We start from the raw sequence: 22,644 nt of genomic DNA, 5'->3' as shown, positions 1-22,644 counted from the left end.
GGCGGAGCTGGGTGACTGGCTCTAGCTTGACCCCTCCTATAAAGGGGCGGATCTCACCAAAGATGGACGAGCACCAGACTTCTAATGGTTTGGCCAACAACATTGTGATAAGTGTTACTACTACAGTTAGTACAGATCCTACTGTTACTGCCACTGCTAGTTACTGTAGTCTACTTATACTACTCTAATTACTGCTGCTACTGTTATTGCTGCTGCCAGTTACTACTACTGTTAGTACTAACTGTTGCTGCTACAGTTATTACTACAATTAGTACAGCTGCTACAGTTACTACAACTGCCAGTTACTACTGTTACCACAGCTACTACTGTTAGTTCTAGTTACTTCTGCCGCTACAGTTACCATTGTTATTACTGCACTACTGCTGCTACTATAGTTACGGCTGTTATTACTGCTGCTACTGTTATTATTGCTGCTAAAGTTACTGCTATCTAACTCTATCTGCTATCTAACTCCATCTGCAGTTACTGCTGCTAGTTACTACTGCTACTGCTGTAATTACTGCATCTAATGTTACTACTACAATTACTACAGCTACTGCTGTTACTTCTGCTGCTTCTGTTACTACTACAGTTACTACTGCTGCTGTTACTACAACTTTCTGTTACTGCAGCTATTTTTACTACTACTGCTACAGTTAGTACTACTGCTGTTACTACCTTCACTACTGCTTCAACAACTAATAATAAGAACAGAAAAATAAGAACGAGAGGAGGTTCTTTACACAAAGGGTGGTAGGTGTATGGAACAAGCTGGGTAATCATGTGGCTGAACCCAGTTTCTTGGGATTCTTTAGGAAACCTCAGGGGTGAGATCCCCAGATCAATAAGCTGCTGACTGTGAGCAGAGGTTACAGTGGGGATCTGCGAGAGGAACACAGAAGGAAGACGAGCACGGTGTTTCAGCTGTGGAGCCTCTTCAGGTGTGTGGAGGAGGGGCTGAGGTTGCAGGAGGGGGGGCAAGGGGGGAGTGGGGGGCGGGTTGTTGATTCCCTGTGCAAGAATGGAGACAGAAGTCATGGCACGCTGTGTGCATACTGTCCTGCTGGAGCGGTACTGCAGAGAATGCTCTTAACAGGACATCTGCTCCCTCCCCTGGTGATTACAGCTCCTACACGTCTTGACATCGGTTCCACAAGGCTTGGTAGGTTCTTGCTAGCTGAGCGTGAATGGCGCCTCCTGCTGGTGTTTGTTTCCTCCTGCCGCCCACTGCCCGTACACTCTTGACCCTGTCTGAATTGACGCGTGAGCCGGGTTTGCTGTTACTTTCATCAAACAGGCCAGTGGCAGGCGCACGGGCAGCTCTTGTCGCTTCTGTCGGCCTTCTGGTCCCCCGGCACAGCACCCTCGGAGAAGGGGGTCTGGTTTACTACTGCTGTCCGGACCCCAGCAGTCGTGGGGTGCGACCTGGGTGCTGTGCTTTGGGCAGGGCAAGATATTCTAATATTCCGTGCACCCATACACACGTGTCTCTCTGTGAAGACGCACACCGCACAGAGGCACACAAGTGTCTTCCAAAAGAAACGTGCAGAAGGGGGGAGGTATTCTGAGGTATTCTGAGTATTAGATAACATGGCGTAATTAGGCGACAGCTCCGCGTTTTCCGTCTCTCTCTCTCCAGAAGAACTCGAGTAACTGCACCGACAGAGCCCTACAGAGAGCCAGGGCTCTGCTTTCACCCGGGGAGGCAGGAGGGGGGCGGGGCAGCTCTCTGAAAATAAACCTGAGCGAGAGAGACCATTCGACGGCGCAGGCAGAGCAGAGCGGAGCGGGCGCTCCGGAGGAGGACCGTCTGACTGACTGCGCTGCAATGGAATTAAAAACTGCGCAATTTCAAACCTCCGCCGCTTCTCCCAGCCCGGCTCGGGAAAACACCAGCCAGCAGGGCAACACCGGACGCCAGACCGAATTGGCATTCGGATTGGGTGGTTTTTTTTTAGAAAAAACATACTCTGCACTGGGATGCTTTGGGATTAACAAGATGACTCAACGGATGGCCGTGGATACAAGTGGGATCTATGTATTTAAAAAAAAAAACCACAACGGATTGTGGATTTCACAAATAAAATGCACAGTTTAAAAACAACAACAAGGGAGCCATGCACCCGTTCCTGTAAAAAGAGGTGTACACGTCCATGTTGATCCCAGGAGCGAAGCGCTGTGTAACATCCAGCTTGCGGGGCTGAGAGATGGAAGCGCTCTCGGCCGTCACTCGGATCGCGCACATACGTGTCTGTAAACAGACGTCTCGGAGGTGCTCGCTCACGCCGCGGACACGTCCCGCCTTGTGCATCCTGCGCGACTGCAGCACGGGTGCGTTTCGGGGGCAATTCGCATTATATAATTTCTGAGTGCCTTTTCAGACTGCGTGGCCGTGCGTCTGTCAATCACGGCGGAGAGGAGATGCTCTTTTTTTTTTTGGGGAAGCAAAACACGCTGGGAGCTGTAACAGTTGGGGCAGCGATCGCGGCACCTCCCAGACCGAGCGGGGACCAGCAGCAGGTAAGGGTTAATGCCGCGTCTGACTTCTGGGGGGGGTCTAGAAACTTTTTGCGTTATTATACGATTATTTGCTCCGTAATGGGTTTAAAATGTGCTTCCGTCTCGCGTCTGGTGAGCAGCAGGCAGTGCGGTCCGCCAGGACTGCTTGTAAAGATGTGCTCTGTCTGTAACCCCCGCCACAGACGGTGCGGAAAACAGCTCGGAAATGTGTCGATGAAACCCTGAGAATTGTAACTTCAGGCTTTAAATAAAAAACGCAGTGGGATTTTTTTTTAAAAAAACCTGCAGCGTGCACCTTCTTGCAAAAGGCCAGTTGGATCAATAAAGACGAAGATGAACTTTGTTTTTCTGCCGTAACTTGTGAAAAAGAAAGATCACGCCGAGGGCACTCCGTGACTGTGCGTGTTTTCCAGAATGCGTCTGTATGTATTGAGATCTTTTCTTTTCCCAGGCTGGGGCTGAGCTCGTAGCGTCACGTTTACGAGCTTTACGGGAACCGTGTTATTGTAAAATGAGTGGGAGGTCTGTCACAATCTATGTGCTTCCAGAGGAAAATCCCACGTTTTCCTCCCCCCACACGTAACTTGTTCAAATCACGTTTTGGAAAGAGGTAGTACAGTGATTTTGCACGACTTGTTTCTCTTCTCGGCTCCCGAATTCTCTCTCTTCTTGTCCTCCGGAGAATCTGGGGCCTGATGGTGGGGAGGAGTGTCGCATTTGCTTTCTGGATGTCATGTGGTAGCATTGTGGCGGGTTTGCAGAATTTCCAGGAAGAGTATTTGAATTTTTTTTTCATTTTATTTTTTTTTCGTCTCCCTCTGCCCTGTCCCCGCCTCCTCGTGTCTTGGCGTCGTGACGCAGGTTGTCCACCAGGGGGCGGCCCAGCCGCGTTTTAATCCAGATCTGAGCTCCAGCTTGAACTAGGAGTTGGCGATCTGGGTCCCGCAGGAGCAGGTTTCCTTGCTAGATTAGGTTTTATCGACCTAAATCAACACATTACTGGATTGTGTGGACCCCTCTACCAACTTCCCGGGCTCTGCCGCTGTACAGAGACCAAGAAAACCTGCAGACACAGACACGTAGTCCCGGTCCATTCATTGCAGTGCTTAGATAGACCAGGCACTCCCAGTGCTTTCAGCAGCCGCCTGGAGTCAAATTCTGTCGTGGAGGGGAAAGGAAAATCTTCCCATTGTGTAGTGCTGACCTGTTCTGAAGGATTTGTCCTCATTGAAAACTTAATTTCTGTCCCTGCGCTCATATCTATACATACTGTACTGTAAAAGCCTTGAACTGAACCAGTAGTGGTGTTTTGTATGACTGAAAGCCTACATGTAAGAGATGAAGGTCCTCAGTCTTGTGCTAAGTGAGAGAGCCTGTTTGTAAGAGCAGTGGTGTCCTGGTGTCCTATCCACACTCTCCTCTGGGGCTGTGCAGTCTGCTGTCCCCACAGTCCCTCGTCACTCCGCTGGTGCAGCAGTGTCCCCCTCCTCCCCCTGGCCAGGAGGGGGCAGCACTGCAGGGGTGGTCCTGTCCTGTATGTGAAGCCCCCGGAGATCAACTGGGATAAAAGAACTGTGTAAATGCCGGGAATAATGAGGAAATACTGACTTATTTCAATTGCTAAAAACGTCACACGAAACACTCCAGAACAATCTGGGGCTTGTTGGCTCGTCCAGGGCAGGGACGCCTGTGTTGCCACTCGACGTCCAGGGCAGGGATGTCGGTTGTGTGCCACTCTCCCGTGTTTTTTTGTTCCTGGATGGTGTTTTTCCTCCCCTCCTGCGTGTGGGCATCTTTGGGTATTTTGATTGATTCTGAAAAATGACAGTTGCTATTAAAAACGGTACCAGGGACCCTTTGGTGAATATCAGTGCCCGGGACAGGATGGCAGGGCGAGAGAGAAGGGCCCCTGCCCCACCCTCAGGTGCGCTCGCTTGCTCAGATCCGATGAGCTTGTCCAGCCATTTCACGAAGGATCGCTGGGAGGCAGCTCCTTCTTCATGGCAGGGGCAGCCTGTGCCAGACACCTGCCGCCCTTTGTGTAAAGCTCTGCCTCCTGTGCAGCGTGGTCTTGTACACCGACCGCCAGGCGCCTTGCTGCAGTGCAGCAGATCAGATTCCCCTGGCACAGCAGGCAGTGACTCTCTCAGGGATGGTGCTCCGTGCCAAAGGGGGGCACTGTTTTACAGCAGATGGAGGATACCCTGGCCTGTACGACAAGCTAATGACAGAGCCCAGACCAGAACCGTCCGTGTCTGGTCGACAGGGCTCAACCTGCGCTTTAACTGAGCCACTGAGACAGCTCTTTAACTTCCCGCGTGCGATACTGTGCAGCAGTGAGATAGTGTTGCTACCTCACAGCTCTTGGCGCCTAGGTAGGATTCTGGACCCAGGGCACCCTCTGAGTGGAGTTTGCATGCTCTACCCTGGTTTTTGAGTGGGTTACATCCCCTCTTCTACAGATGTGCTGGCTCGCTCGGCCGGGGTCTGTTACTCAGGCCCATGTGCTTCTGTATTGACAAAATGTATGGTCACTTAATAATAATAATAATAATAATAATAATAATAATTGCTTACACTTATATAGCGCTTTTCTTTACAGGTAATGGGGATCCCCTCCACCACCACCAATGTGCAGCCCCACCTGCATTGTTGAGTGCCTTGGGGCAATCTTGTTGTGAAAGGCGCTATATAAAAATAAATTGAATTGAATTGTGTGAGCGCATGCTCCACAGCAGACGGCTGTCTCCGCCGGGGTATGGGCCCTCTTTGACCCTGGCTGTGACCCTCATCGGGAACGAGTGGCTTTCTGGTGCCGGTGCATGTGAGAAACCAGTGTATACTGGGATTCTTCTCCGTGTCTTGAGCGTGGACAAGAGAGCTCTCAGTGCTGCTGATGGCGAGAGGGGGAGAAGCCGTGGATAGCGGCGGCGGCCTCCGCACTGACCTCGCTATTTAAACACCATCCTCCCTGTTTCCACCTGCTAGATCTCTGCAAGTCACACGGAAATTCAGCCATGACTTTGTGAGGTAGGAGGAGACCCTACCTGGCTGGGGGGGACGTGCAGACTCCACACAGAAAGGCCCCTCGGGCTGGAACCGTGCCCAGGACCTGAGAGCTGTCAAGCAGCAACAATCACTGCCAGACCACTCGCACAGTCCTAATAATACCATTGCAAACCAGTAATAATAACGCAGGTGACACACAGGATAACACAGGACATCCACGGTTAGCCCTGATGCGGGCTGTGTACACAGTGTACACAGGTGTTTGCAGCCATATCGCCCTGCAGCTCCCAGCTGGCAGCCCCACTGGAGCTCAGCAGGTGTGAGCCTGACCAGTACCTGGATGGGAGACCTGCTGGGAAAGCTGAGGCTGCTGCTGGAAGAGGTGTTAGTGGGACCAGTAGGGGGCGCTCACCCTGCGGTCTGTGTGGGTCCTAATGCCCCAGTATAGTGATGGGGATGTTATACTGTAAAAAGACGCCGTCCTTTGGATGAGACGTAAAACCAAGGTCCTGACTCTCTGTGGTCATTAAAAATCCCAGGGCATTTCTGGAAAACAGTAGGGATGTAACCCTGGTGTCCTGCCCACATTTCCCCCTGGCCTTTACCAATCATGGCCTCCTAATAATCCCCCTCTCTGAACTGGCTTCATCACTCTGTTCTCCTCCCCACTGAGGGCTGGTGTGTGGGGAGAGTACTGGTGTATCATCCAGGTTGGGCTGCACACTGGTGGTGTTTGAGGGGATCCCCATTACCTGTAAAGCGCTTTGAGTGGAGTGTCCAGGAAAGCACTTTATAAGAGTAAAGAATTATTAAATCTGAGGTCTGTTTCCTCTTATTTTTTGGCGCACAACTCCAGCGCCGATTAGTCTCATTAACAATAAAACACGGTGGGTACAGGTGTCACTCGGGGGTGTGGACTGGACACCGAGACAGACCCGTGGAGCTCTTTGGGGTTGGTCGAAGAACACACGAGTCTGCACGTGTGAAGGGATTTGCGGCGCTGTACTGCAGACCGTCCACAAGAGGGCGCTGTGCACTCGAGGACGGAATCTGCAGACGAGCAGGACGAGCAGCAGCAGCTGCTTTCCTTTCTCTCACTCTGCTGGGAGAGGGGGTGTGTCTTGCGGCACGGTTTCACTCATGAGATAACCTGTCAGGACAAAGCTTTCTGTCCCGTTTAGAAACTCTTACAATGCTTTTACCACACAAAAAATGATAAGTGAAGCCATGATGTCTGTATGGAATTGTTAATGTTATTGTCCACCAGGGGGCGGCTTCAGGCTGACTTTAATGAAGTGAATTGTAAAACAACAGCCATGCAGAAATATACAGTGTAGATTTGGAAACGCAATAGGAAATGGTTAATACAAGACACAGTGTGAGTGGCACTGAAGCAGCTGGTTCTGGTGGCCGGGGGAACGTGTACACTGGTCCGGTGGGTGGGTATGAGCACCAGCGTGTACGAGCAGCTGATATTCAGTAACTGCATTGTGTTCAGTAACAGCTGGGGGATCGCGCTCCGAGGGCAGGAGCTCTTACTGGCCTGCGTCAGCCCGGTTCTGGTTTAACTGGGCCAATGGAACCGCTTCTCCCTGCTCTGCACACCAGGCTGAAAAATCACATTCTAAAATACCAACACCTGACCCACAGGAGTGCCGACTAAGGTGCTGCTCGATATTCCAGTCTTTCAATTTGACATTCGCTTGTGTTTGGAAATTCACAGTGCGTGTGCGATAATTGAATAACAACAGTTCATCAGCATGTAGTTTTACAAGCATGCTGATGTCTTACTAGCACACAGATCTATTGAAAATACCCACAGTGTCTTATGGAGACCAGAGAAGGCAGAAATACACTTGCGTACTCTTTTTTGTCAGGTGACTAACTTACTGTGTACTGTTACCAGACAGAGTTCAGATAGTTCGTCACGCGTAGAGTAACTGATGTTAGTAAGGACTTTGCGAGTAATAATTTTAATATTTCAGGGTGTATATTCTTAGGTGATTGAAAATCTGAATTTATTCCTGCATTGCAATTGATTTTGTTTTCTGGATTATAAGTATATTTTTCCTTCGTTTACTTTTTATCGTGCTTTGTTTTATTTTTTTCTTTGTTCAAGATGTACAGCGTCCTTGGGATTGGAAAGGCGCTTTATGAATAATAGTTATTATTATTAATTTATGTTTCTAATTCCCAGATAAAGAGCTGGCCTCCTCGCCATCTCGCAAGGCTGTGGCGCAGAGGAGGGGGCGTGTGCCTTCTGACCAACCAAAGTGCACAGCAGCGGGGAGGCGGAGACAGCTGGGGGGGCTGCGGCCAATGAGAAGAGGAGGCGGGGCGAAGGGACCGGAAGGAAGAGAAGGAAACATGTCTTGTGTAAGGGGAATGAAAGAGGCGGGCTCTGCTCGCTCCAAGCCAGTGGGAAGGAGAGCTGTCAGGCCCTTCTGCTGCTTAGAGGAGGCAAGAGGCACGTCTGCGGCCGGAGAGGTGAGTGTGATGCTGGTGCGTTCATCACAGCGTGTGTAGCGTGCTCCAACTGAAGTACATAGGAAATCGAAAGGGTGTAGTTCCACAGGTCTCATCTTGAATCTGACAGAATTATACCCCCTTTCACCTGTCAGAAATTGCAGAATGATCTACAGTAGGTAAATGGCAGACTTGGTGAATGTTCTGGCAAGATGTGAACTGAATTACTGGCATGCTCAGCTGGCCAGTGAGTTTGACAAGGTGAATCACTTTGTGTGTCAGTTTATGACTCTTGTGGTAGTTAAAGAGACCCGGCCTCAGCAGTCAGAGATCACGTAAGAGCAGCAACAGTGAGCTCAGGTGTCTTATATCCGAGCTGTCCCATTGGGAACGCAGGGAGGGTGTTTGGACTGTGCTGGGCCTGTGTCTAAGACTGAAGCAGAAAGTCTGCCCTGCCCCTGGTTTGCAGGCCGAATCCAGCTTGTCCGCGCCCCCAGCTGTGAGCCCCTATGGGTGCTGCGCTGGGCCACGCAGGGCACCTAGTGTGCGTCTTCATCGTCATTGTCCAGGGAAGCATGTCCTCTGGTCCTGCTAGATAGTAGGCCCAGTCCCGTTGCTCCACAGCTGTTTGACCGGGCCAGCTCGCTGTGCAGACTCCCTGTGATTGGTGTTGCAGCTAGGAAACTCCTGCAGTGCTCCAGGACTGAGCCTGGGGACCCAGTCCTCTCATAATGGGTCATAACCTGCAATGGGTCCCAATACCGATTTATTTTATTTTTAAAGCTTTTCTGGGTAACAGGGGGAGACGACATCAATCTGTCATCGGATATCGTCTAGAAATGATCACATTCGTTGTGGTGGAGGAGCTGGATGATTTATTTACATGTGGTTTCTTGGACCGGCAGGACACCTTGTTACTGCTGTGGTAGCCCAAGCTCAGATCCAGCTTCCTTTACCTCGTCAAATCGCCCGGCTCTTGATCGTTTTGTGCAAAAAAAAGCCGGATTCCGATGTGCATGTGCCCGTGAGGGGGTGGTTTAATAACCCTCTCTGCCGCCCCTGTGTTTCTCCGCTCTGCGTTCTGTCACCTGAATTCCGTCACCGCCCCGTGTGTGTGGAAGTGTTGGCCACAGTCTCACTCTTCAGGTTTTCCACCTGGAGCGTTTAGCACCGGGAGCTCCAAGTGAGAGGCGGGCTTTGGAGTGATGCTGTAGCAGCAGTATTGAGCAGCAAGCGGTAAGTGGACATTTGAAAAAGGACGAGGGCAGTGGCTTTCTGGGAAGGGTCAGGGGCTGGCCTGCGTGGGGGAGCTCGCCCAGTCTTGGCTGTCTTGGGTTCAGGATGTGCTGAACTATTCAGGCCCATCGGCTGCTTTGTTCTCTACGTCTTGAAATGCCCCAGCAGTGTTGGTGGAGGTGGTTGAGGTGCTGCAGGGATGGGGATTCTGCTGGTAACCGCTGCCGCGGTGTGCAGACAGGTGGCTCGCCCTCCCCGAACTGCAGCAGACTCTTCTTCTGGCGTTGGCTGAGCACGTCCAACGCGGCGTTTGAACAGGTAAATTAGCTGGGCTGGCTCTCTTTCATTGAAATTCTTCATCTTGTGTTGAGAGAGAAGATTTTTAAAATGCACTGGCTTGCTCTGTGGTGGTTGTGGGGCTTTATGGGCATTTCTGAGGTGAAGTCACTGCATTGAACTGGGAAGATAAAAGAGTTTAAAAAACAGAAGAACAGAGACAAGGAAACAGGGCGGGAGGATGAGAAGGACAGAGACAGAGGGAGAGACGGAGACAGGGAGCGAGGGAGACAGGATACAGGGACAGAGAGAGGGAGACAGACAGGGAGAGAGGATAAGAAGGACAGACACAGGGACAGAGAGATGGGGACAGGAAGAGAGATAGGAGAAGACAGGGAGAAAGACAGGGAGAGAGGATGAGAGACAGGGAGACGGGAAGAGAGGATGAGAAGGACAGAGCCATGGACAGGGACAGAGACGGGGAGAGAGGATGAGAAGGACAGAGCCATGGACAGGGACAGAGACAGGGAGAGAGGATGAGAAGGACAGAGCCATGGACAGGGACAGACGGGGAGAGAGGATGAGAAGGACAGAGCCATGGACAGGGACAGAGATGGGGAGAGAGGATGAGAAAGACAGAGCCATGGACAGGGACAGAGACAGGGAGAGAAGATGAGAAGGACAGAGCCATGGACAGGGACAGAGACAGGGAGAGAGGATGAGAAGGACAGAGCCATGGACAGGGACAGAGACAGGGAGAGAGGATGAGAAGGACAGAGCCATGGACAGGGACAGAGACAGGGAGAGAGGATGAGAAGGACAGAGCCATGGACAGGGACAGACGGGGAGAGAGGATGAGAAGGACAGAGCCATGGACAGGGACAGAGATGGGGAGAGAGGATGAGAAAGACAGAGCCATGGACAGGGACAGAGACAGGGAGAGAAGATGAGAAGGACAGAGCCATGGACAGGGACAGAGACAGGGAGAGAGGATGAGAAGGACAGAGCCATGGACAGGGAGAGAGGATGAAAAGGACAGAGATAGGGAGACAGGGAGAAGGGGGGAGAGGGTCACTCCAGACCACACTGGGGATCAGAGGCTCTTGGGAAATTCTGCTCCGTCAGAGCCCGCTGGCTGTGGGAGAGAGTGGGTGTGGTGTGACTGAGCCTGGGGGAGTCTTCTCCCCCGTCTCCCAGCAGTGAGAAACAGAAAAGTGCTCCACGCTATTAACTTTCTAATCAAGCACGATAAAGGGACATTCCTGACCTGATCGCAGTGAAGATTTCTCACCAGAGACGTTAGCAGCCCGGGTTTTCCGTGCTACAGGACAAACAGCGCAGTCAGCGAAAGTGGGTGCTCTAGACTTCCTCCCGCTCACTCACTCTCTCCCCGTCTTCATCTTCCTTTCAGCCTCCTCGCCTTCCACGCCAGCTGCTTCCTCCTCGTCCCCCTCGCTGTCCCTCTGGCCGGCTCTCGCTGGAGCTGATAGCTCTGTCTCGGTCTCTGTGGTGCCTCCACCTTCTTCCCCCGTCTGGCTCCTCTCCTCCGCCACCTTCCTGTCTCTGCTTTCTGCCGCCTGCCCCCGGATCCCTGCTCCCCTCTCTCCTTTTCCGTCTTCCTCTCCCTCGCCCGTCTCTCTCTCTCTCTCAGTTCGGTTCGGTTCAGCTCAGGGCGCTTGATTGGCAGGACCGGTGAGTACAATCAGTGCTGCCGAAGCAAATAAAAATAAAACTCTACAAGCATTTACAACAAAGACATATCATAAAATATTTACATATAGACAGACGGAGCATTACTGGGAGACAGGCTCACTGTTCCTCAGGCACTGACAGGAGAACCCATACTGGGCTGCCAGTTTAACTGAGGTCCCTCCTCCCTCTCCCAGTAGGATTGGGACCTGTTGTGATTCTGGCAGGTGTGGGAACTCTGGGACTAGATTTCTGAATTTAGGGAAGAATGTTTTTCTAATCCCAGAATGTGTCACAGTGCAGTAGGAAGTGCACCTCTGTCTCTGTTTCTCCCTGCTGGCAGTGGGAGCACAGCCTGTCCTCTCTGGACAGCCAGGTCTGCCTGTGTCGCCCAGTTTCTGTGTCCAGGCTGTGGTCACTGAGCCTGTCCTCTCTGGACAGCCAGGTCTGCCCGTGTCCAGTGTCTGCGTCCAGTCTGTGGTCACTGAGCCTGTTCTCTCTGGGCAGCCAGGTCTGCCTGTGTCCAGGCTATGGCCACTGAGCCTGTCCTCTCTGGACACCCAGGTCTGTCTGTGTCACTGAGCCTGTCCTCTCTGGGCAGCCAGGTCTGCCTGTGTCGCCCAGTTTCTATGACCAGAAACTGAGCCTGTACTTCGTCAGGATCTGTTTCTTTTTGCTGTTACTTATCTCTCTGTCCCTTCCTCCGTGTCTCCCTCTGTCTCATGTCCTCCCCTGCCTCTCGGCGCACTGCTGCTGCTGTACACGCCCAGCCTGGTGGGGGCCACTGGTTCTCCTGTTTCTTCTGTCTGTCCTGCTGCTCTAGACCCACAGAGCCCCCTAAGTCATTTTCTGACCATTGCTCAGTCCGTATCCGTACAAAGGGAAGACGCCCGGAATGCTTAGATATCAAAAAGTTGATCGTGATCGTGATCGCCCCATCGTGATCGGGGGCGTGTTGGAGGAATATGCTTGGATGTGCCCTTTGTCTGTGTGTGGGTACGGTGATTGTTGCCAGAAATCTGAAGCCACATCAAAGCAAAATCTGTTGATTCCAAATTACACTAAAAAGACAAAAAAAAGTGCAAAACCACAGAGAGGTCTGGTAAAAATCAAAGCATGTTTCAAACCATGATAAATTGTGACAAAGTCAGCACATGGGTTAATCACAGGGAAACCACAGCCTCACACTGCTGGTTTGGACAGGTTTAAACAGTGATCAGGTAAAGGGCTGTGAACAGTCACAGCTGAGTGAATGAAAAAGACAACTGTACTGCTGTGGCACCAGTTCAGTCAGAGCCTTAACTAACAGAGTTACAGGGGAACAGCAACGCTACTGTGATATGTCAGGGTTAGAAAGAATCGACATTGACGAGTGCATTTCAAACCACAGTAAAATTAAAATGTGCGCAGTAACTTGTACAACTTCCAATTGACATCATAAAATAGATGAAATTTCCAGGTTTGTGCAGCAGCATATTCTGTGATTCAGAACGAGGCAACAAAACTTCTGGTGACATGAAGAGGCTCTGTGACATTGTGAACGAGCCGGCTAGATAGAAATAGAAATATTGCTCTTGACTTCAAGACGGTTTTGCTGCTTCCTTGTTAACTCTGCGTGCAGATCACGTTGGGTCTTTTCTGTGGTGAATTTCCAGGTGCACAACCTGTACTTATTTGCTTGTACATCGCACGACATTAGTCATTACAGGGACTAGTGAGCAGGAAGGGCTGCATCACGTCACGGTTCAAGGGAACTCTCGTTCTCGTCAATGGTGAGACCCAGGGTTTGTGACAATGAGGCGACTTACATTACTTTTATCAAAGTTGACGATTTTCTGCTGAATTCGACTTTTTTCTGTACCGTCAGTGAAGTTATTTAGCTGCCGAGATTTCATAACCGGTCTGAGAAATTGGGACCTCAGTTGCCCTTGAACCCTTGGTCATAAAGGGGAGTCTGGCACTGGCAGGTTGAAGAGACTTTAATCTTGAAATTAAAGGGAAGACTACCAGGCAGACCTGGCACAAACGTACAGAATTGTCCAGTCAATCCCTTGTGACTATACCTGAGGTTGAAGAGGAACAGGATCCTCAGGACGCAAGCAGGCAGGAGAGGGAATTACACATACGACTGAGAACAGGAGGCGCTTCTTTGCACAACAGGTGGTGGGTGTGTGGAACAAGCTGCCCTGGACCCTCTCTCTTCCTTTCCTGAGCCAGCAGATGTCCAGCACCCGCCTACCCAAGGAGTTGGGGCTGTGGCGGGGGGCAGGAGGGGGGGGCAGGAAGCAGTAGGTGTGGGAGCCAGAACAGACCATCTCCTTACACACACACACACGCACACACCTCGGCAGGGGGAGACAGGAACACAGCGTCCCAGAGGGAGAGGGAGAGGGTGTGCACAGGGGGGGGGATGGGTGAGTGGGTTGGGTCATCCACTCCCCTCCCCTGGCTGATACAGCACTGTGAGAGCAGAGAGCAAGCGAGTGAGTCACTGTAGCTCTCTGACTGTAGAGCGAGGGAGAGGGAGTAGATTATTGTCTGTAGATTTTATTTTTATTTTTTGTTTTGTTCCATGTTAATTTGATAATTTCTGTTTGCTTTGGCAACACTGATTGGACCCATCGGTCACGCTGATAAAGCACCTTGAATTGAACTGAACTGTGTGAAGGAGGAGGCAGGCGCAGGGGGAGGGGGAGGGGTTCCATCATTCAGACCAAGGGCCTCATTGTGACCAGGGGTGTGAGGGAGCCTTTGTGTCAGTGAGAGAGGAGGGTAAGATCACGTCGCACACTCGGTGAGCAGAGGCAGAGAGAGGGAGGGCAAGTGAGCCAGTGAGGGAAAGCAGACAGGGACAGAGAGCGAGAGGGAGAAGAGAGGATCACAGGGTTCAGATTCCACAGGCTTTACTGGTATTCCACTGGTTTTACTTGGGGCGGAGCGGTGGCTCTGTGGCTAAGGATCTGCACCTGTGGCTGGAAGGTTGCTGGTTTGTATCCCACAGCCGGCAGAGGAATCCTACTCCGTTGGGCCCCTGAGCAAGGCCCTTAACCCCAACTGCTCCAGGGGGGCTGTATAAATGGCTGACCCCGCGCTCTGACCCCAAGCTTCTCTCTCCCTGTCTGTGTGTCTCGTGGAGAGCAAGATGGAGCATGGGAAAAGACAAATTCCTAATACAAGAAATTGTATCTGGTCAATAAAGTGATCTTATCTGATCTGGTGTGACCAACAAGTTACAGTGTTGTCAAAGTCATAACATGTAGAGCAACAACATTGTTGTTCATCAAGCCATCTTCTAGCATCTTCTTCTACTTCCGGGTCAGCCAGGGCCTACTGTAATGGCGATGTTGCCGAAGTGAGGAATTACTGGACCCTATGTGACAGCTGGTGAATTTCAGGCGTCGGGTTTGAGGGAGATAGCCGGGTGGACTTAGCCAAGTCGTGGAATCGGAACCGGAGTCAAAGCCGTAAGACGGGTCGGGAATTAGACAGCTACAGGGATCCGAAGACGAGAACGGAGAGCTCCACTGTACTGAGCGCAGTGGTGGTGGTGGTGGTGACCAGCCCTCAAGTACTCTGGGAAGCAGGAGATGCGGAGACGAGCGAGCGCTGTGATTGGATAATTAGTGCATCGGTGCTCACGGTGATTGGGAAGGGCTCGTGTCTGATTAAGTGCGGTCGTGACACCTGTCACGCAGCAGGCTCAAGGCGGGGCAGACAGACAGACGCGCACTCGCACCAGAGAGAACACGCGAACGCCACACAGACACCACCCCGGCTCCGGAGCTGAAGCTGGTAGTACCAGTTCAATAATGAATAAGACAGTGGGCAGTGTGCAGGGCAGGGCAGCGACAGAGGGGCAGGAAAGAGCTGGGACAAGCACAGCAGGGAGAGGTGACAGTGATGGCGCAGTGAGTTTCCGAGGGCTCTGGAAGACTCCCTCCCCGGGACACGGTGCCTCCGAGGGGGAGAGCGGTGGGCCCAGCAGCTGCATGCTGGGGGGCCGGAGGGACCCCCGCTTGCCGAGTCGAGAGTGGCCGGGCTCGGGAGGAGATGAGGACCGAGTTCTCTCCTGCCGGTCCCACCCAGAAGATCCCCTCCCCCACCACCACTGTGCAGCCCCACCTGGATGATGCACCAGTACTCTCCCCACACACCAGCTCTCAGTGGGGAGGAGAGCAGAGCGATGAAGCCAGTTCAGAGAGGGGGATTATGAGGAGGCCATGACTGGTAAGGGCCAATGGGAAATCTGGCCAGGACGCCGGGTTACACCCCTACTCTTTTCGAGAAACACCCTGGGATTTTTGACGACCACAGAGAGTCAGGACCTGGGGTCTTGCAGTGGTTTCTGTCAGAACCAGGCCCTGTGTCGCCGTCAGCCTTGTGCCCGTTGCAGGGCTGTCCGCTCCTCTCCAGATTTTCGCCAGTGGCGGGAAGCTGTTGGAAAAAGCCCGGTAGCACAGCAGCGCCAACACTGTCCTGAAGGGGGCAGTCTTCTGCTGTGTTTCCTGCATCCCACCCTTCCAAAACAAGGCCCCCTTCTGTAGCCAGTGCCCTCCCCCCAACTCAGTCATAATAAACCTGTGACCTGCTGCCCCCTGCTCCCTCTCCCCCCCTCGGCCCTCGACACAGCCTGCCTCGCTCTCCGATTCCTGTCCCTCCACTTCCTGAGCCGCTGACACCGATCCCTGCTCCGTGCGGGATGGGATGGTCTGATGGCCTTTGTGTGTCCAGGGAGCAGGGGCCCGCGAGGGGGGAGGGAGAGGAGGGGGCGGCGGCGGGGCTGGGAATGAATGTGTAAAATAAACTGCTGCTTTCCTGTTTTTACACCCCCTTCCCTCCCCGTTTCCTAATTTCCCCCTTGTCAACAACAAAAGAAGTCACACCCCAGCGACCCCCCCTCCCTAAGACAACACACACACCTGCTAACACAATGAAGGCATCAGCCTGATTCCCCTCTGATCAGATAACAGCCCGGCACCTCCGCCCCCCAGCTCCCACCGCGGCACGCATGAGTGACCGAGGCCCTGCGGTCCTCACACACTCGGCTCTTTCAGACTCGACTCTCTCACACACCTTCAATCCATCGATCAGGGCTTATTGATCAGTGCACGGCCAGTACAGCAGACAGCGGAGATGCTTCACCCTCGAGCTGGTTAAGAGGGGTATTGGAAGAGTAGACGGACGGGCGTTTTTAGGGATTAGGTTGGGATTACGATACAGTGAATGATACAGTGGCTATTGACAGTACAATTACAGATTGCAGGACAGTGACACCAGGACAGGAGGTCTTTATGCTGAGGCGCAGCGCGTGTGTGTCCTGAGAGTGCAGAGTGCCAGGAGGGCGCCGGTGCGCCTATCACTGGTTACTCAGGTGGCTGGCTGCTCGCCTGCGGCCTGCTGGGTCACTGCGGGGGTCTGCTTGCAGTCTTAGATAGATAGATACTTTATTGATCCCGTGAGGGAAATTGCAGTGCAACAGCAGCTTAACACACACAACACAGCCACAGTGTAACGAATTACATAATAATAGTACAATACATACAATACAATACAATACAATACAAGAGTTACTCACAGTCCGGACACACAAGAACAAACTAGAACAGAACAGTACACAGAAAATCGTATCACACATATGAATATAAATATAGATGTAATTATAGATATAAATATAAATGTATTGCACAGGTCCCTGGCATATATTGCACAAAAAATGGTTGTAAACGGGAAAAAGAAAAAGAAAGAGAACAGATGTAGCAGTAGATGCGTTTACTACCTGGGGGAAGGAGCTGTTGGGAAACCCGGTGGTGCACGCGGGCAAGCCCCTGTACAGGACGGCCAGCGGGCTCATGACCAGCGCTCGGCAGCCCGGGCCCAGACCTGGAGAGCACGCAGACTCCACACAGACGCTCCACTCTCCGCACTCCTCAGCAGCCAGGGCGCGGACTCGCTGGCGGGGAGCAGTCTTTCCGGCCCCCCCCCCCAGAGCGCCCGGCGTGACCCCAGCCCTCCTGTCCGCGCCCGAATGCGATCGCTTCCCGTCGTGCGCGGTGTCCTGGTACGCGCTCCCTCCCCGTCTTCCCTTGAGTGGAGTCTGCGTGTTCTCCAGGCCTCTGCCTTCCCCCGTGACCTCTGACCTTTCGGGGGACTGCGGGTCAGAGTTCAGGGAGGAGAGGCCAAGTCCCTGCAGAGCGGTAGGAGTGTGGGCCCGTGTGGAGCACGCTGGGTGTGGGAAACGGCAGAGTGTCCGAATCTGACCGCGTTTATCCCAATAAAGTCCTTCCGCGTCGAAGTGGATGGTATCGGAGTGAGGCCTGTGACTAATGCACTGCAGCTTCTGACATCGTGGTTAATCAGAAAGAATGCACCCAGACAAAAGCAGCCTCCGATAAAGAACGTGAGGCTGGCAGTCCTGAAAGTATTGTAGTAGTGTTGTTTTCACACGAGTCCTTAACTTGCTTTTCTGAGAGGCAGAGGGATAATGGGCCAGGCGAACCAGACCGGGGCTGGACTGTTGCCCTTCTCCCTCAAGAAAAGGAGAGCTATTGCTTTAAATGTCAAGAGTGCTGGGGATAAAAAAGAAACAAAAAAAGAAGAGATGGAAGCAAACTATAGGCTCAGCTTCCTCGGCTTTTCCAGAGGGGGCTCCATTCTGCTCCAGCCATGCCTCTGAGCGTGAGGCAGTGTGCTGTTGCCATGGCAAAAGCGGAATCCTGAAGCAGAAGCTCTCCAGGAGGGCCTTCCCATTGGTTCGGGGGCCTTTACCACATTGTGATGCTAGGAGCTGGCCGGCCAATGGGAGGCCTCGGTCTGGTGGCTGTTGCTAGGGGGAGTTGCTTGCAAGCTGTCAGCTGTGCTCTGGCTCCCCTCTCAATCTCCCTCTCTCTCCCCCTCGCTCCCTCTCTTTCGCCCCCTCCTGCTCTTGTTCTTTCTCCCCTCTTCCCCCCCCCCCTCTGCGGTCCCCTCCCTCGCTGTCTCCCCCACCTCCCTCATTCCACGCTCGCGCAACGTGCACACGTTGGGAATTCACTGAATATTTCATGCTGTTTTGTCAGGGGATGAGACGCTGCCGGTCGGCGAGCCCTTTCGGGGGTGGGTTTGAGTGAGGTATGCGCCGGGAGTCACGTAGGCAACAGCTGCAGCCTCCCGCGGCCGAGCAGCAGCAGCGCCGAACGGCATTTCAACAGGGTAAGCAGCCCTGCTCAGTGCCGCCTGGGCCGGCGCGGTCTGGCGCTCCCCTGCTCCGCCGGGTCACTGCGCGCAGATCCGCTCGGAGCTCCCCGCACGCTATCTGGAGTGGCAGACGCTGGAGTGCCGCGGCCCGGTGTCTTCGCGCTGTAAGTGCTGTTGAACCGCTCTGTGCCTGGTGACCCCCCTCGCCCATCTGTCCTGGAACGCCGGTTTCGTGGATTGACTCGTCCGGGCGCCTGCCGGCTCTCTGATCCGAGCGCGGCCGGTGACACCAGGCTCCCTGGTCCGGTTCAGGTCCGGTCAGAGAGGGGGAGCCGGGGGCACAGCCCGAGACAGGATTTGAACCAGGAACCCCCCGGGGTGACAACACCTGGACCCTGACCACTTGGCATCTGCCTCTAGATGCCCAGTGCTCGCCCCCCTTTTCACTCAAAGAACTGAAATAAAAGAGCGCAGATCAGCAGCTTCCCAAACACATGCGCTGTTGGGCATTTTGAGTCCGGTTTCAGCCGTCTAAAGGGTGTTGTGTTTTTTCTTCAGTTCAGCAGAGGTAGGGAAACTTTAAATTTTCGTTTAAATCTCTCCCTGGCTGCCTTGCAGATTAAACAGCAGAAGGGGAAAAAAACAATAAAAATGTTAAAAAACCAGGAGGTTCCCATGAAGGGTTATTAAATGACAAAAGTCTGCCCTCGTTCTCTATATTAAAAATAATTCTACAGCGAGAAGTTAGTTTTTCAGTTGTGCTGGCAGGGGATTGCTGGAGATGGCAGGCCTGCTGGCAGCTTGCAGGTCTTGTTTGATCCATCAGTAAACGGTCCTTCTGTGCTGCCTGTCCTACGGCCTCAGGAACCCGCGTCATGAGCGCTGTGTGGAGTCAGGGCTGGCCGCTGTGCCCGCTTCCTGCTTCACAAAGCTGTGCGTGCCCCCTTTCTCCCGGCCTGGATCTCCTCCTGGTTTTCTTTCTGGACACACACAACCCAAGATTTCATGCACAGAGCTTCCCTGTGTCCAGTAACACACACAGGACATCGTTCCCTCTTCCCTGTGTCCAGTAACACACAGGACATCATTCACTCTTCCCTGTGTCCAGGAACACACAGGACATCGTTCCCTCTTCCCTGTGTCCAGTAGCACACAGGACATCGTCCCCTCTTCCCTGTGTCCAGTAACACACAGGACATCGTTCCCTCTTCCCTGTGTCCAGTAACACACAGGACATCGTTCCCTCTTCCCTGTGTCCAGTAACACACAGGACATCGTTCCCTCTTCCCTGTGTCCAGTAGCACACAGGACATCGTCCCCTCTTCCCTGTGTCCAGTAGCACACAGGACATCGTCCCCTCTTCCCTGTGTCCAGTAGCACACAGGGGTAGCCTGTGTGAGAGGTGGCGTAAGAGACCAAGCTGTGTCGTACTTTTTCCTATTCACTTGCTTGGCAGACGCGCTTCTCCAGGGCGCCTTGCATAAACTGAAACACACAGCGCAGGTACAGTAAGTGCAGTGATACCTATAATTCAGTCCAGCTCTTGAGATGCCTGAGAAATAAAGAGGCCGGAGCAGATCGCAGGAGCAGTCCAATAGGATCAGAATGGCAGCCCAGGGTGACCGCAGACCCGTCTGATCTTTGTCACAGGCGAAAGCTGTTTAAAAGGACTCGCTGTAGCAGGTATATTTGTGGACTCTAAAGATGGAGTTCATGGGGTTTTGTGATTTTTATCAATGGGGCCTGCTGTAGCTGAAATGTGCAGCGCTTGGAGATATTCTGTATTAATGGCGCTTACAGAGATGGTTCTACTTCCGTTGTGCGTTATTTCACAGCTTTTTTTTTGCGCAAGGAAAGACTTAAGTGCCCTTTTTTCCCCCGATGTGGAGGTTTAAAAATAGCTGGCGGAGCTGCGCTGGCCCGATTCCAGCAAGCGCAGGCAGCGTGACAGCAGGGCTGGCCTGGCAGTGTGGGAGAGAGAGGAGAGGCAGGAATGTGCGTTTTTACACCACTGATAAGACACAGGCTGCCTTCCTGGGGCTTTCAAAACGCCTTATCGTTTGGTGCGTGTTTTTTCTCATTTTATTTTCCTGCCTGTTCCGTGCTTGCAAACATATGTTCCTTTTTTTTTAAAACAGAAACCCCCCTTTTTATGATTTCTGCTGGAAGGAGCCTTTTCATTTTTCCTTTGCCCTCACATATTGCTTTCGCCTTGTGTGTGTGTGTGTGTGAGGGTTTCTGTCTGTCCTTCCCCCCCTCCTCTCCTGTCCACGGGGCTCGTCCTGCTCCCTGCTCTGGCGGGTCTCCTGCGGTTCTGTGCGCCAGCGAGGAGCTGCAGCGAGAGAGACAGGCAGGACTGGTAGATCCTCGCTCCCGTCCTGCAGGATAAAGCCGGTGAGTCATTATGTGTGGAGAGCTGGTGTGGCGTGTGGCAGGAGGAAGAGGGAGGGAGGGAGGAGGGTGGGACGTTTTGGGTGCTTTTTTTTGTTTTCTGCTGTCCTCTCTCTCTCTCTTTCTCACTTCCTCTTCAGTTCGAGGGCTGAAGCCTTCCTGCAGCTTCCAAAGCCATGCTCTAGGGCAGGGGCTCTCTCGGGGGAGCCCCCGGGACCCCCCCCTCCCCGCTGGGAAGGATGCGCCCCGCACCTCAGCCGAACTTGTGCCAACTCCTCCAAAAACAGCTCTGTGCCCTGGCCGCGCTGGCGCCGGACCTGTGGGGGAGCGGTTCTGGCCGGTCACCTCCCAGCGGTGCTGGGCCGGAGGAGGGCCGCTGCCCGTGTGTCTGACCGCCACTGCCCGGCTCGAGAGAGAGCTGCCTGCTGGGGCTGGCTCTCTGCCCTTGCACAGCTGGGTCACTCTCCTGCTTTGGTTTTTTTTTTGGCTCCCACCCTCGGTTGTGATTGAAGACGAATAATTGCCGGACGTTAGAGAGCGCCCCTCGGGTTGGCTTCTGCCGTGCGGCGTGGAACGCGAGATCAGCAGCCCTTTTCAGGGGGAGTCGGGTGCTGCTTTGCTCTCCTGACGAGGCTCCCGACGCCTGGGGCCGCCCTGTGCCTTACAGGGGCTTCGCTGAGGTCCAGCGGTCCAGGCAGTGAACTGGGTGGCATGAAGTGGACGGTGTGGTCTGTGGATGGCGGGGGGGGTGCTGGCTAGGAAGCTTTCGGCAATGCCGGTGACACCAGGGCAGGTGATTGGAGGAAACTGGGGGGGGCGTCTTTCTTTCATTCACTGGAGCGGCTCGTCTCCCGCTGGCTGCCACGAGCGAGTGCTCAATGAACCCAAAAGAGGCAGCGCTTACAGATCAGGATTGTTTAGCAGACTTTATTGATTCCGCGTGCACAGTAAATGGCTTTGTTTCCGATATAGATGAGTGATGTGTGCACCTACTGACACCTCAGACCCGTCGCTTTGAAGAAAGCCTTGCTTTTCGTCTTGGGATTGAGGAGTCCAGCGACTGTCGGGCTCTCTGCTCTCGTCCAGAGCGAGGACCCTGCTTTCTCACTGTTACATGGTAGTAATTCTGTAAAAGCAACCTGGTGCTGTACTGTAGTTTGTTAGAAGCGGCTGTGCCTTCTGGTTAAGCTCTGCTGCCTGCAGCAATTGTAGCTGTAACTCTGAAATCGTAGTATTCTGTCTGCGAGCGAGCATGTGTACGACTGTGATGTGGTCTGACATCCGATCCCCTGTGCTGGGATCGGAAAGACGGAGACTGGGCAGGACCGTTCCGCTGTTTCAGGGCTCCGGTTCTTGGATGAAAGGCTTGCTTCCGCGTTTGAAATGAAGCAGAGGGATCCGCTGCAGGCTGGGCGTGCAGGGCCGGCTCTTTGACCCGGTGTCGGCGGGAGCTGTGTGCTTGGCCGTACCGGGGCTGCAGTCGGAGGGGCAGATGGGCACGGAGAGTGGCCGTGTGTGAGTGAGTGTGTGTGTGTGCGCGGGAGAGGAAGAGGGCAGGCGGAGGGGCCAGCGCTGTGCAGATCCGCAGGGGGCGGGAGCAGGAGAGGCAGAGGAAGTCTGGGAAGGCAGTGGGAGGCCTCAGGCTTGGCTGTGGCGCCTTGTCCCTGCACGAGGAAGTGACTCCTCCTGTCCCCAGCTCCCTCATCCCCTTTCCCACCTGCCTGTCAGTCTTTCCATCTGTCCGGACCCAGGCGGGCTCTCGGCACGTCCCTGCGCAGGACGTCTGTTCGGTGCGGACTGCGTGTCCCCCTGTAGATCGCTCCCCCTCTCTGGAGAGTGTGCAGATGCCGGCAGAAATTCGGTTTCTGAGCTTTCACAGTCTGA

At 53.4% G+C, this 22,644-nt stretch overlaps 1 protein-coding gene across 6 annotated transcripts in view; it reads left to right on the top strand.

Annotated features, from left to right (window-relative positions):
- Window positions 1-1,737: 1,737 nt before the first annotated feature.
- kdm6ba (lysine (K)-specific demethylase 6B, a) overlaps window positions 1,738-22,644 on the top strand; it is a 119,717-nt gene continuing 98,810 nt past the window's right edge. For 5 of the 6 annotated variants that reach the window (XM_088628267.1, XM_088628273.1, XM_088628263.1 and 2 more), the window contains exons 1-2: window positions 1,738-2,520; window positions 7,727-8,016. The gene's annotated coding sequence lies outside the window, so the exon portion shown is untranslated. Of the gene's footprint in view, window positions 2,521-7,726; window positions 8,017-16,901; window positions 20,764-22,644 lie in introns of those variants that run through there. The other variant, XM_088628266.1, reaches the window with a different exon arrangement.

This window comes from Lepisosteus platostomus, chromosome 4 (genome assembly GCF_059453375.1).
Source record: "Lepisosteus platostomus isolate fLepPlt1 chromosome 4, fLepPlt1.hap1, whole genome shotgun sequence".
NCBI classification, from domain to species: Eukaryota; Metazoa; Chordata; class Actinopteri; order Semionotiformes; family Lepisosteidae; genus Lepisosteus; species Lepisosteus platostomus.
Note: the sequence above shows the minus strand (reverse complement) of the source record. Positions and strands in the feature narration are given on the sequence as shown.